We start from the raw sequence: 11267 nt of genomic DNA, 5'->3' as shown, positions 1-11267 counted from the left end.
ATATGAGGGAACGTGAAATTGGATTTACAGAAACTGGTTCCAGATGGAACAAGGAGGAAACTATGACACGGCTGGAAGGCGGTATAAGAGAACACATCGACGACCTCCGGCCGGGGAAAGAGTTCTTAAACCAAACCCAGTAAGTACCAGTCATAAGGAGGACATCGAGAAATTAACTCCATTAAAATGAAGATTGTATTTTCCTGTAGAACTACCATATGACCTAGCCTGGGTCCACTCCTGGGCTTATTCCTAAAGGACTCCACATCCTAGCACACAGACTTTTGCTCAACCACGGTCTTTGCTGCTGTAGTCAGAGCAGCCAGGAAATGAGACCAGACTAGATGCCCATCAGCTGGGGGTGGAGGATAAGGAAAATGTGGTCCCAATGCACAATGGAATTTTATTCCGCTGTAAAGAAAAATGGAAATATGAAAGTTGTAGGAGAATGGATGGGTCTGGAAATTATTATATTAAGTGAGGTGACCCAAGCTCAGAAACACAAATACCACATGTTCTCTCTCCTATGTGAACCCCGGCTTTAATGTTTATGTATGTATCTATGTGGGCTCAGGTCATGAAAATAGAAAGGGACCTAGAGAAGGGAAAGGGAGGTCCTGAGGGAGGGGGAGCTCAACAGAACACAGGTGACGTGAGGCCAAGTAGAGGCAGTGGGGTGGGGAAGCGGCAAAGGAAAGGAGGTGGGAGGGGGGGTAGGACAAACCAAACTAAGTTACATTCAAAGATGCCATAAGGAAAACTAATACTTTGTATATTAAAACATTTTAAAATTATGAATTTTTTTGGTTCTACAACAGACAGTATAAAAAAAAAGTCATAAATGGGAGAAGGTGATTACATAGAGTAACTAAGGGGATTGGGGAGCCAGTCAGGGAAGCTGGGATCCTCATGGCCTAGGGATAAAAATGTCTTGCTCTTTCACCCAGCCCTTTATCAAATGCTGCTGTGAAGAGAGCCCCCAGGGGTGCTGGGGGCACAGCACAGAAAAGAAGAGAGCTTGCAGTCTACCATGGAGGTAAGGCTGACCAAAAGCACATGGGTAAGTGAACTAAGCTGGCTATGTAAATGAAGCCAGCGCTCTCATCGTCAGAGCCCCTACCTGCACTCTGTGCCCCCCCACCCCACACCTCACCACAAGCACTGCCCTGGGAAGGTGCCTTTCTCCACTCTCTTATGATTGGCCAGAACCTTCCCCATAGGACTTCCACTTTCTTTCTTTGTACCATTCAATCTGGGATTGTGACTCAGTTTTGCTGACTTGGGAAACTCCTTAACATCTTCAGAATGTGCAAATGTACTTACAGGGAGTGATTGTGTGCCCAGGGTTTACAGTGAGGTGGCCTCAGCACAAAGCCTTCTGAGAGTGTACTACACTTCAGTAGGCGTCAGTTGCTATCACTGTCTGTCTTAGTTAGGGATGTACTGCTGTGAACAGACACCATGACCAAGACAAGAACAACATTTAATTGGGGCTGGCTTACATGTTCAGAGGTTCAGTCCATTATCATCACGGCAGGAAGTGTGGTAGCATCCAGACAGGCATGGTGCAGGAGGAGCCGAGAGTTCTACATCTTCGTCGGAAGGCTGTTAGCAGAATACTGGCTTCCAGGCAGCTAGGATGAGGGTCTTAAAGTCCACACCCACAGTGACACACCTACTCCAACAAGGTCACACCTTCTAATAGTGTCACTCCCTGGGCCAAGCATCTACAAACCATTGTTCTGTCATACTCCTGGTTCAGAGAGTGGGTATGTCCTCTGCAAACAGACAGGGCCACACCCTTAAAAATGGAGTAACAGGCAGACTGTAGCCCCAGCTGGAGTACTGCCCTCAGTTCCTAGCACTTACTATTAAAATTACATGGGGGGGGCGGTTAGACACGGTGTGGTACCACCTGTAATCCCAGCACTCAAGAGGTTGAAGTTGGAAGACTGCAAGTTCAAATCCAGTCTGGGCTACATGAGGTCACATCTCACTAAACACTAGGGCTGAGGCTGTAGATCAGTGGTAGGGTTGTCAGTAACTCGGCACATGCAAAGGCCATGTTTGGAGCCAAACAAACAAGCAAGCAAATAAAATCTCAAACAATTGGCAATGGTGGTGGAAACTGGGGCATGGGGGTAGTGAGGAGCATGTGGATGTAGTAGCTGGCTGCTGAGGGGTCCCTGTGGTACGACTGATGGGGCGGGGGCGGAGGTAAAGATGAGCTTTTGGCTAAAGACCTCTGAGCATGTTTGTAGAGGCCGGCGGGACTCCTTGTGACTGCTGAAGGGCTTCTGGGACATATAGCACCTCACTTCCTGAGATTATCTGGTCATCTGTGATGAATCCAGAAGGCTGCTGCCATTTTGAAGCTCTGTGGAGAAGGAAGACTCAAGATCTCAGACACCTCTCTCTCTCTCTCTCTCTCTCTCTCTCTCTCTCTCTCTCTCTCTCTCTCCCTCTCTCTCTCTCTCTCTCCCTCCCTCCCTTCTTCCATCTCTGTCTTTCTCTGTCTCTGTCTCTGTCTCTGTCTCTGTCTCTGTCTCTCTCTCTCTCTCTCTCTCTCTCTCTCTCTCTGGTTGGATATGTGAGTTCAGGTTCTGTAGCTATGAAACTGTGGAGGTGGAGTCTGGGGAGATGCTCAGTTGGAAAAGTGCTTGCCAGACAAGCATGAGGACCTGAGTTTGGCTCCCTGGCAGCCAGATTCAAAAACTGCCTGGCATAGCAGTGTGTGCCTATAGTCCCAGCATTGAGGAGAGCATTGGCTGGCCTGCCAGTGTAGCTGGATTGGTAAGCTTTGGGCTCAGTGAGAGACCCTGTCTCAAAATAAGGTGGAGCGTTATAGAGGAAAACATTTGATATCAACCTCTGGCCTCTGGATGTGTGCACACCCAAATACCTATTTTACACACACACACACACACACACACACACACACACACACACACACTACATACATTCATACTCTGAAATAAGCAAAACAAATAAATAAAAACTTTGGGATGGAGTAAGCAAATACTCGATGTCTGAAATCTTTGATCTTTTGTGATCTCTGTAAACCAACTCCACCCCGTCTGACCTTACTACACAGGTTCCAAAGATGTTGGTGGCACTGCTCCAGGCTTTTTATTTGGTTGGAGTTCACATGGCATTGGCTGGAGCTGACCCCCTCAGTCTCCCCCCACTTTGAGGCCTGAAAATTAACAAGGCTACTGTTGTCTCTGGGTCTGAGTTTCAGAACTAATATTTTTAAAAACCTCTTTAAATGTAAATTGACTCCAGACTAACCCACAGGCAGTCATATAGGGTTTGGGGTGGGGTGGGGAGAGAGTGCTGGCTCAGCCAGTCACCATCCACTTGATCGAAGTCAAAACCCTTCACTCTGTAGCCTTGGCTTTATCCAGGGAGCAGCAGGGTAGCTTATAAGGCAGAAGGCCAGAGGAAGCGCCATCCCGGTGGACATGAGCTTGTCAAAGTCATACAGCCATCCTGTTTTTGTTTGGTGTTGACCTTGGCCATTGAAAATCTTCATTTCCCAGCTTGGGACACCAAGGCTCAGAATGAGGCAACAAATTTTCCAAAGCCACGTGGTCATGGCCAAGCTAGGAAATCCACTTCCTGCCTCCTGGATACCATTTAGGACGCCAGGCAGGCACGCGAGGATTAGCCCTGCTGCTCCTGTCTCTTAGGCCCAGTGAAGCCAGGCTCACTTTTACAACCAGGAGCTCTCAAATCCTTCTTTGACATCTCAGTGATGTCAAAGCTCCTGACACATAGGAGAGCCCCTCCCCCCCATCAGAAATGACCATGGCCCAGGAAGGCAAGGCAGGGTGGTGTGACTGCTGACCACAGTCACCAGCAGGCCCTGATTCCAGTAGCTGTTCCAGAAGCAGCAACCTAGGCCTATAATTTGCAGACTGGACCTGGACCAAGAGCAATTCTACCACTGGATCAGCCACCCCATTGGTCCTGGCCTATTAATTCTTGGCTCCCTGCATGGCAGATTTGCCTCCAGGCAGCAGTGCCCAGGAGCCTCTCTGCCTGAGGGGCCCCAAAGTCTCGCCCCTGTCTCCTCATGCTCTCCAGAGCATCTCTGCCCAGAGGAACTCAGGCCCCTCACTGTCTCCCCTTTCCCCCCAGCCTTCTTCTGGCCTCCGTCATCAATTACTAACCTCCCTGGCTCCTGCCAGCTGAATCATGCATTTCTTCTCCCCTAAAGGGCCTGGGCTGGGCTTCCTGCCATCCACTCTGACAATCTATACAGATAACTGCAGGGCACTTTCCCACAAAAAGTGGGAAAATGGCCCAGAAATCGGAGAACTTGCTCCTTCCCCTATCCCTCTACCATTTTTCCAAAAAGCCCGAGCAAAGCCCAAACATAAGAGACTCTGAGAATATGGCAGAGCATCCCCCCCTACCTCCAGGGACTGCTTTGCTCTCACATAGACTGAGAGGCTGGGCCTCTCTTCTTGGATGGACCCCTGGAAGATGCTAAGGACTTAGGAGCTATGGGGGAAGTTGCTTCTAAAGGCCTCAGCCTCTGTCATCATCGTCTAGATAGCCAAGGCTATGCCCTAAACAGGTGCTTCCCTCTAGGGTTCTCTGTATGCCCCCTTGTTCCCCCGAAAGCCAGACTTCCCTTTCAGAAATGCAAATCTGTCACAATTCCTGTGTGTGATCTTTGGTTCCCTACTCTCCTCCTATGCTTCTCAGCTGCCCGGTAGGGCTTTGTCACCATGGACCTCATGCTGGCCCTGGCTGCTCTCCTTGCATCCTTCCCACCACAGGGTCCCTGAACTCGGGCTATTCCCTCTGCCTGAAATGTTTCTCCTGTTTGTCACCTGGATGACAACTATCTGCTCATTTCTACTCTTCAGCCTCTGTAGCCCAAATCTCTGTCCCTTGAACCCTCCCCATCACAGCAGAGTCAGTGCAATTGAGTGCTTGTCTGGGGAGATGACTGAAGTGTGACTTCTCCATGAGAGCAGTGAGATTAATGACTCTGGTGCTCCTGTGTGCCCTGCAGCACCCTGCATGGCTTCAGCCAGGTCACTAGGCCACATCTGTAGACTGGAGGAAGCAACTGCAGTCTTTTCTCTGCCAAACTCCCATGGCTCCAGGTCTCCCATTAGAAGTTCTCAGGGTTCTCAGGGGAAGACTGGGCAGAGTAGAGGTGCAGAGGGTTTGTTCCCGGCAGAAGTGTGCAAAAAGACATGCGTGTATCTTCAAGCACATGGGGCATGCTGACCATAACAACATGTATGTGTTGTCCATGCCAGAACTCTCGCCAATACTCATGCCCCACGCCCCCAGCCCTGGCTGCTGGTCACGGACCTCAGATTGTTCATTGCACCGACATAATGAAAACCACCTCTGGGAGAGAAAGTTTTTAAAACCCAGATCTGAGGTCACAGGCCTGGGCTGTTCAGATTCGTCACTAATTGAGTTTAACTTAGAGTCTCAGTTTTTCCTTCTTTTAAAAAAGAAGGCTGTCAGTTTCCACCATGTAGGGCTGTGAGTAAATCAGATGCTCAGTGTATGTTTGCACTTAGCACTGCACGTGTACAAGTTCAACTGGCAATAGCCTCTAGCACAGCTAAAACCCAGGTTTGGCTTTGCTGTGAGCAGTGCTCTGGGTTACGCCTCAGATCCAGCTTGATCAAGGAACCAAGCTTACTCCTCAACTCCAAGGAGGAAAACAGCATGGCTTAAGGAAAGTTTATTTTAAAATGTGTGTGTGTGTGTATTTGTGCAGGTTCCTCTTTACATGTATGTATATGTACATGTGTGTGTATGTGTGTATGTGTGCACCTGTGCACACATATGCGCACACATGCATGTGTATGTGCGTGTGCGTGGGTGTATGTGTGTGTGTAAGCCAGAGGGCAATCTCTCATGTCATTCTTCAGGGTCCTGTCTGTCTTGTTTTGAGACAGGGTCTCTTATAGGCCTGGAACATGCTGACTGAGGTAGGCTGGCTGGTCTCTGCCTCACCAGTGCTGCGATTACAAGCACACATGACCTCAAGAAACATTATTAAATATTGGTGCTGAGGCTCAAATCCTAGTCCTCATGCTTGCAGGCAAGTGATTTATTAACTGTGCCATCCTCCCTCCCCCATAAGCTGAGCTTAATAAAGATTGTGGGGTCAGATGAAAGGTTACATATAAACTTCCCCAAGTAACAAGAAGAGCCCCATGCCACATTCCTGACTATGCTCCCTCTCTGCACTCCGCCTCTGTGGTACAGTGACTTCACCCTTCCTCAGTCTGAACTATTTCCCCAGTAGTTTGGGGCTGGCCTAAATGTGTATACTGTTAGAGAAGAAGCTGACACTTATTACCGTGTGTGTGTGTGTGTGTGTGTGTGTGTGTGTGTGTGTGTGCGCGCGCGCGCACGCCTACGCCTGTAACGTGCATTCATGTGTAGATGAATGTCACATGTATATAGTACATGTATGTTCAGGAGCAGGTGCACATGTGTGAACGTGCATGTGGAGGTCAAAGGTTGAGTGGGAGGTCTTCCTTAAACACTTTCCTCTTTGTCTACTGAGGCCATGTCTCCAGCTAAGCACGGAGTTTGCTGATTCTGCTGGTCTAGCCATCCAGCTTGTCAGTGAGTGCTGGGATTCCAGGCAGGCTGCTGCACACTTGGCTTTGATTTGGGTTCTGGAATCTAAACTCCTGTGACCATGTTCATCTCCGTCTTTTAGCCCTGGTTGACTTGGACCTCACTCTGTAGACCAGGCTAGCCTCGAACTCAGAGACCTGCCTGCCTCTGCCTCCCAATTTTTAAAATTATATGTATATGTGTATGAGTATGCGTGTGTGCACACAGTTGCAGGTTCTTAGGAGGCTGGGAGAGCATTGGACTCCCTGAAGCTGGAATTACAGACAGTGAGTGGCCATCTGTGGGTGCTGAGAGACAAACATGGGTCCAGTAAGCACCTCTAACTGCTGAACCGTCTCTCCAGCCCCCTGGTTTATCTTTATCTGGCTAACATCTACTGCACATGGACACTATCCCTTGTCTAGACAATGGGGCATATTGGAGCGTAGGGCCTGGCTCCAGGGCTCACGGGAGGCACAGATGAATCATGGGATCTGAAGCTCATATGGGGGAAAGGGATGTCACACACATGTGAAGACACACATCCACATGTGAACATCCCCCCCTTTCACACATACACTCACACTCCTGCACACATGGTCACCTCCTTCTTGGGGTGCACTAAGACTGTCAAGCATGAGTCAAGGGGTGGGTGATAGTGGCCCTGGTGTCTGCCAGAGAGGTCTGGAGCCTGGAGGCCCAAGGAGAGATGAACAGGCAGACACCTGAGCAGATGGATCACAGACCTCCTCCTAGCCTGGCTAGTGGCTTCCCGTCATGACTGAAGCTTGTCGAGGTACCTAAGTCATAGCAGCAGCCACAGAACAAGAGCATGTCCAGTGGCCTTTGGCCTCCTTGAGACTACAAAACACATTTTTGAGGTTAGGTTTTTTTTTTCCCCTTTATTCCAGGAAGTCATTTTTAACCAAAGCAACAGAGTTTGGTGATGTGTCATTTCGGACAATCATGGTTTCTGCGCACTGTATTTCTGCAGTCAAGTCTCTGTCTCCTCAAGTAAACATTTTGCTTGCATTCTTCTTGCCAGGCGCTTCTCTGGCTGCTGAATCCAGTGGGAATCCAGATGAGTTTAGCCTCCCTGGGGCTTTACCCAACATGGGCGCAAGTCCAGGGAGCAGAGGCTTGCCCAGTAGGGCTGTGATCCTCTACTGAGCCTCATGTGGGGTTTTACAGATGTCCTGGTTTCCCCAGTGTCCATCACCACTTATAGAACATGATGTGGTGACTGCACGGCCTCACAGATCCCTGGGGCGTTGAGCTGCATAGCAGAGACCTGCATCCAGCTCTGTGGGTTGGTAGCCTTTGTTCTCCCTGCCTCCCCAGGACAGAAGCCATTGATCACTGCCCTTGCTCTCCTGACAGTGAGCTGGGGAGGAGACAGACCCACTGAGGATCTGGCCACCTTCAGATCTCACAGCAGTCCCTGTCATTGCTAAAGTCACCATTCTGTATCTTTGCTGTGGTCCTCATACTATGGCCTCCTGTCTGCCTCTCCCTGAGTCTTTCTGCTCACACAGCTCCATTTGACAAATGTGCTGTGCCAGTCGTATGCTGGGCAGGATGCTGGGCACACAAATGAATGAACCAACAGGCTCAGAGTTGCTGATGGGACTGCTGACTAGGAGAACTGGAGGGCTGGGGTGGACTGGGACAGACTTGGGTGGTTTGATGAAGTCAGAGCAGGTTGTGAGGAAGACCAGGGCTGGGTACTTCACTCTGATGGAGAGGTGAGCCCAGGAAGCTCCCCAAGACAGGAACCACCTCCATTGTGCCTATTGTGGTGTCCCAGGTACTAGAACATAGTAGATACTCACTAAATGGACACTGAATACGTGACTATTTAAAGCAAGGCTGAGTTTTTTGACTGTTGGCAAGCACTTTATTCATTGAACCATCTCTCCAGCTCTCTCCCTGCTTCAGGAGCTGCTCACTAGTGGGTTGTGTGTGTGTGTGCCCCTCTGTGTCTGTGTGTGTGTGTCTGTGTGTGTGTGTGTCTGTGTGTGTGTCTGTGTGTGTGTATGTATGCATGAGTGTGCACACGCGAGCGTGCACGAGGTTTAGGTCTCATGTTCAGCATGTTTGTGTATCACCTTTGAACCCAATGCTCACCTCTTAGAAAGAGAACCCTTGATACTTGCCTTTCCCCATCCCATCATTCTGCCTCCTCCTGCAAAGCTGGTGTTAATGCAGGGCCCACACACACCTGAACCTTTCCCTACTAGAATTAAGAATAGAATTTCCATCTCAACGTGGTGGCCCACACCTTTAACCCCAGCGCTCTGGATGCAGAGGCAGGCAGCTTGATTAACAAGAGTGAATTCCAAGATAACCAGAGCTACATCGTGAGACCCTGTCGAAAAAAACCAACTACATATACAATTTTTCATGAATAAATGACTACACACATATACATGTACATAATACATGAGAGCATACATGTGAGACAATTGACTACCACACTCTCGAGAAACAAATTGTTTCGTTTGTAAATGTTTTTTTTTTCATTTTTCTAAAAGTGACACCACATTCCTTGTAAATTTCTGTAACCAGCAAGTAAGTGGGGTATGTTTCGTAAAGAGTGTAAAATATGCTCAGTGTTTAATAATCAACTCTACAGGACCTCCATACACACAACTAAAGACGAAATATCACAGAACTACCTCTTTTAAAATTCAAGCCTCATTTATGATAACATCAGCTCAGAATGCCTCCTGAATGTGAGAAACAGAAACATCAGCTACAGGAAGCCAACAGCCGCCTCATCCTTGACGATGCTAGGTCCTCACCCCCACCCACATCCCTGTAAGTGGAGGAGCAGAGCAGGGCAGGAAAGACAAGGCATGCATTAGAAGATGAAGCCAAGTGTCAGCATCAGATGGTGGTCAGCTGTATACAGGACCTCTCAGCAGCTCCCCACAGAGACCCCAAGAATAAAGCTCAGAACTTACAAGTGAGTCCCAGAAGGCGACAGGATACCAGATAAACAAACAAGACTTGACTGTGTTTGCAAAGATGTGAGATAGGCTCACAGCTACCAAAACAGCTACAGGAAAGGCTACTATGTAGTCACTCTCGTGCACACCTGGCTGCAGTTAACACAGTTAGTTCTTCTGAGTGGCTGTGAATAGCTCCACAAAACGCCTAAGAAAGGAACCAAGGAATTGCATTAATCCAGAGTTACGTGTTTGTGGATTGGAAGACTCAATAGCCCTTAAATCAATGTGTAGATTAAACCCAAAATCTATTCAAGTTTCAGGAAGATATTTTATAGACACAGGCAAGACTGCTTTTACATAGACTGGAGTGGTAAATGTTCCCAGCACCCAAGTCAGGCACTCACAACCACAGCTCCTGGGGATCTAACACTCTCTTTCTGGCTTCTGCTGGTACCTGCAACCAAGTACACAGACCTATACAGAACAAGCTCACACACACACACACACACACACACACACACACACACACACACACACACCCTACCCCTAAAAACTATAAAATAAATCATTAAAAATTCCATACAAAGATAAAGGTGTTAGAATGCCTAAAGGATTTCAAAAAGAAAACTAAACTGGGAGAAGCCAGTTCACCTAAGTTCAAGACTCATTCATTTAACTATGGAGCCACAGCAGCCAACAGTGTGGGGCTACTTACTGGGAGGGGGGGTCAGAGGTCACATAGATCAGAGTTCACATGGCAAAAAGAGGCAGCTGAGAAACAAACCCATGCAGACAGGCCCAGCTGAATTTTTAGAAAGGTACAAAAGTAATCTGTGGAGAACAAGAGACAGCCTGTTCAGTAAATGGCGCCAGAGGGGCAAGTGTCTGGTGGGGGGCTTTTATATAAACCTCACACCTGACACAAAAATCACAGACGCCAATGTGAGGCGTCCACATGTTTAGCGAAAACGACAGGGGAAAATCTTTGTGGTCTAGGGTTGACGGGGGTTCTTGAACTCAACACCAGAGGCATGACCCATAAAAGGAAAAATGCACAAGTTTGACCTCATCTGAATTAAAAACGTTTGCTCTGAAAAACACTCTGGTAAGTGGCTGAAAAACAAAGCAGAGACAGAGAGAAAAACAGTGCATACCATGGGGCTGACAGGGGCTGGAACTCAGACTGCAGTTTAAAGGCATTCGCATCCGTAAGAAGAAAAGCAGCAAGCCAATTAGGAAAGGGGGGAAAATGTGCACAGACATTTCACTCAGAGGTCACTTAGGTGACAAGCCCGCCCACAAAGGCATGTCCATCTCATCAGCCATGATGGGAATGCACACTGAAGCTACCCGAGGGATGACCACACAACCCACAGAACGATGCCAATTAAACAATAGTGTCCAGGCCAAGAGACCCGACAGTGCGGGTCTCTCTGATAAATAAATCAGGAGGGCTGGGGGTGGAGCTCAGATAGTGCGCTGCCCTGGCCTGCACTAAGGCCTGGCTCAGTAGCACCAATGGGTGTGCACACTTGTGATGTCAGCAGTTAGGAGGTGAAGACAGGCTGGTCAGAAGTTCAGGGTCATCCTGAGCTGCATAGTATGTGTGAGGATTCTGGGAGTGAGAGTAAGTTACAAGGGATTCTGTCAGAAGTGGAGAGGGGAGGACAGAGGGGGAGAGAAGAGAGGGGAGAAGGAGCT

General features: G+C 48.6%; 1 long non-coding RNA gene across 1 annotated transcript; it reads right to left on the bottom strand.

The window, feature by feature from the left end:
• Positions 1-177: 177 nt before the first annotated feature.
• On the bottom strand, positions 178-1673 carry LOC102556363 (uncharacterized). Its single transcript, XR_015627765.1, has 2 exons — positions 1503-1673; positions 178-411 (listed from the first exon to the last, which is right to left on the bottom strand). It is a non-coding gene; the product is annotated as an uncharacterized LOC102556363 (long non-coding RNA).
• Positions 1674-11267: the final 9594 nt, after the last annotated feature.

The sequence above is a fragment of the Rattus norvegicus genome, chromosome 8 (genome assembly GCF_021556685.1).
Source record: "Rattus norvegicus strain SHRSP/BbbUtx chromosome 8, alternate assembly SHRSP_T2T, whole genome shotgun sequence".
Taxonomy (NCBI): Eukaryota; Metazoa; Chordata; class Mammalia; order Rodentia; family Muridae; genus Rattus; species Rattus norvegicus.
This window is presented reverse-complemented; position numbering and strand designations above follow the sequence as displayed.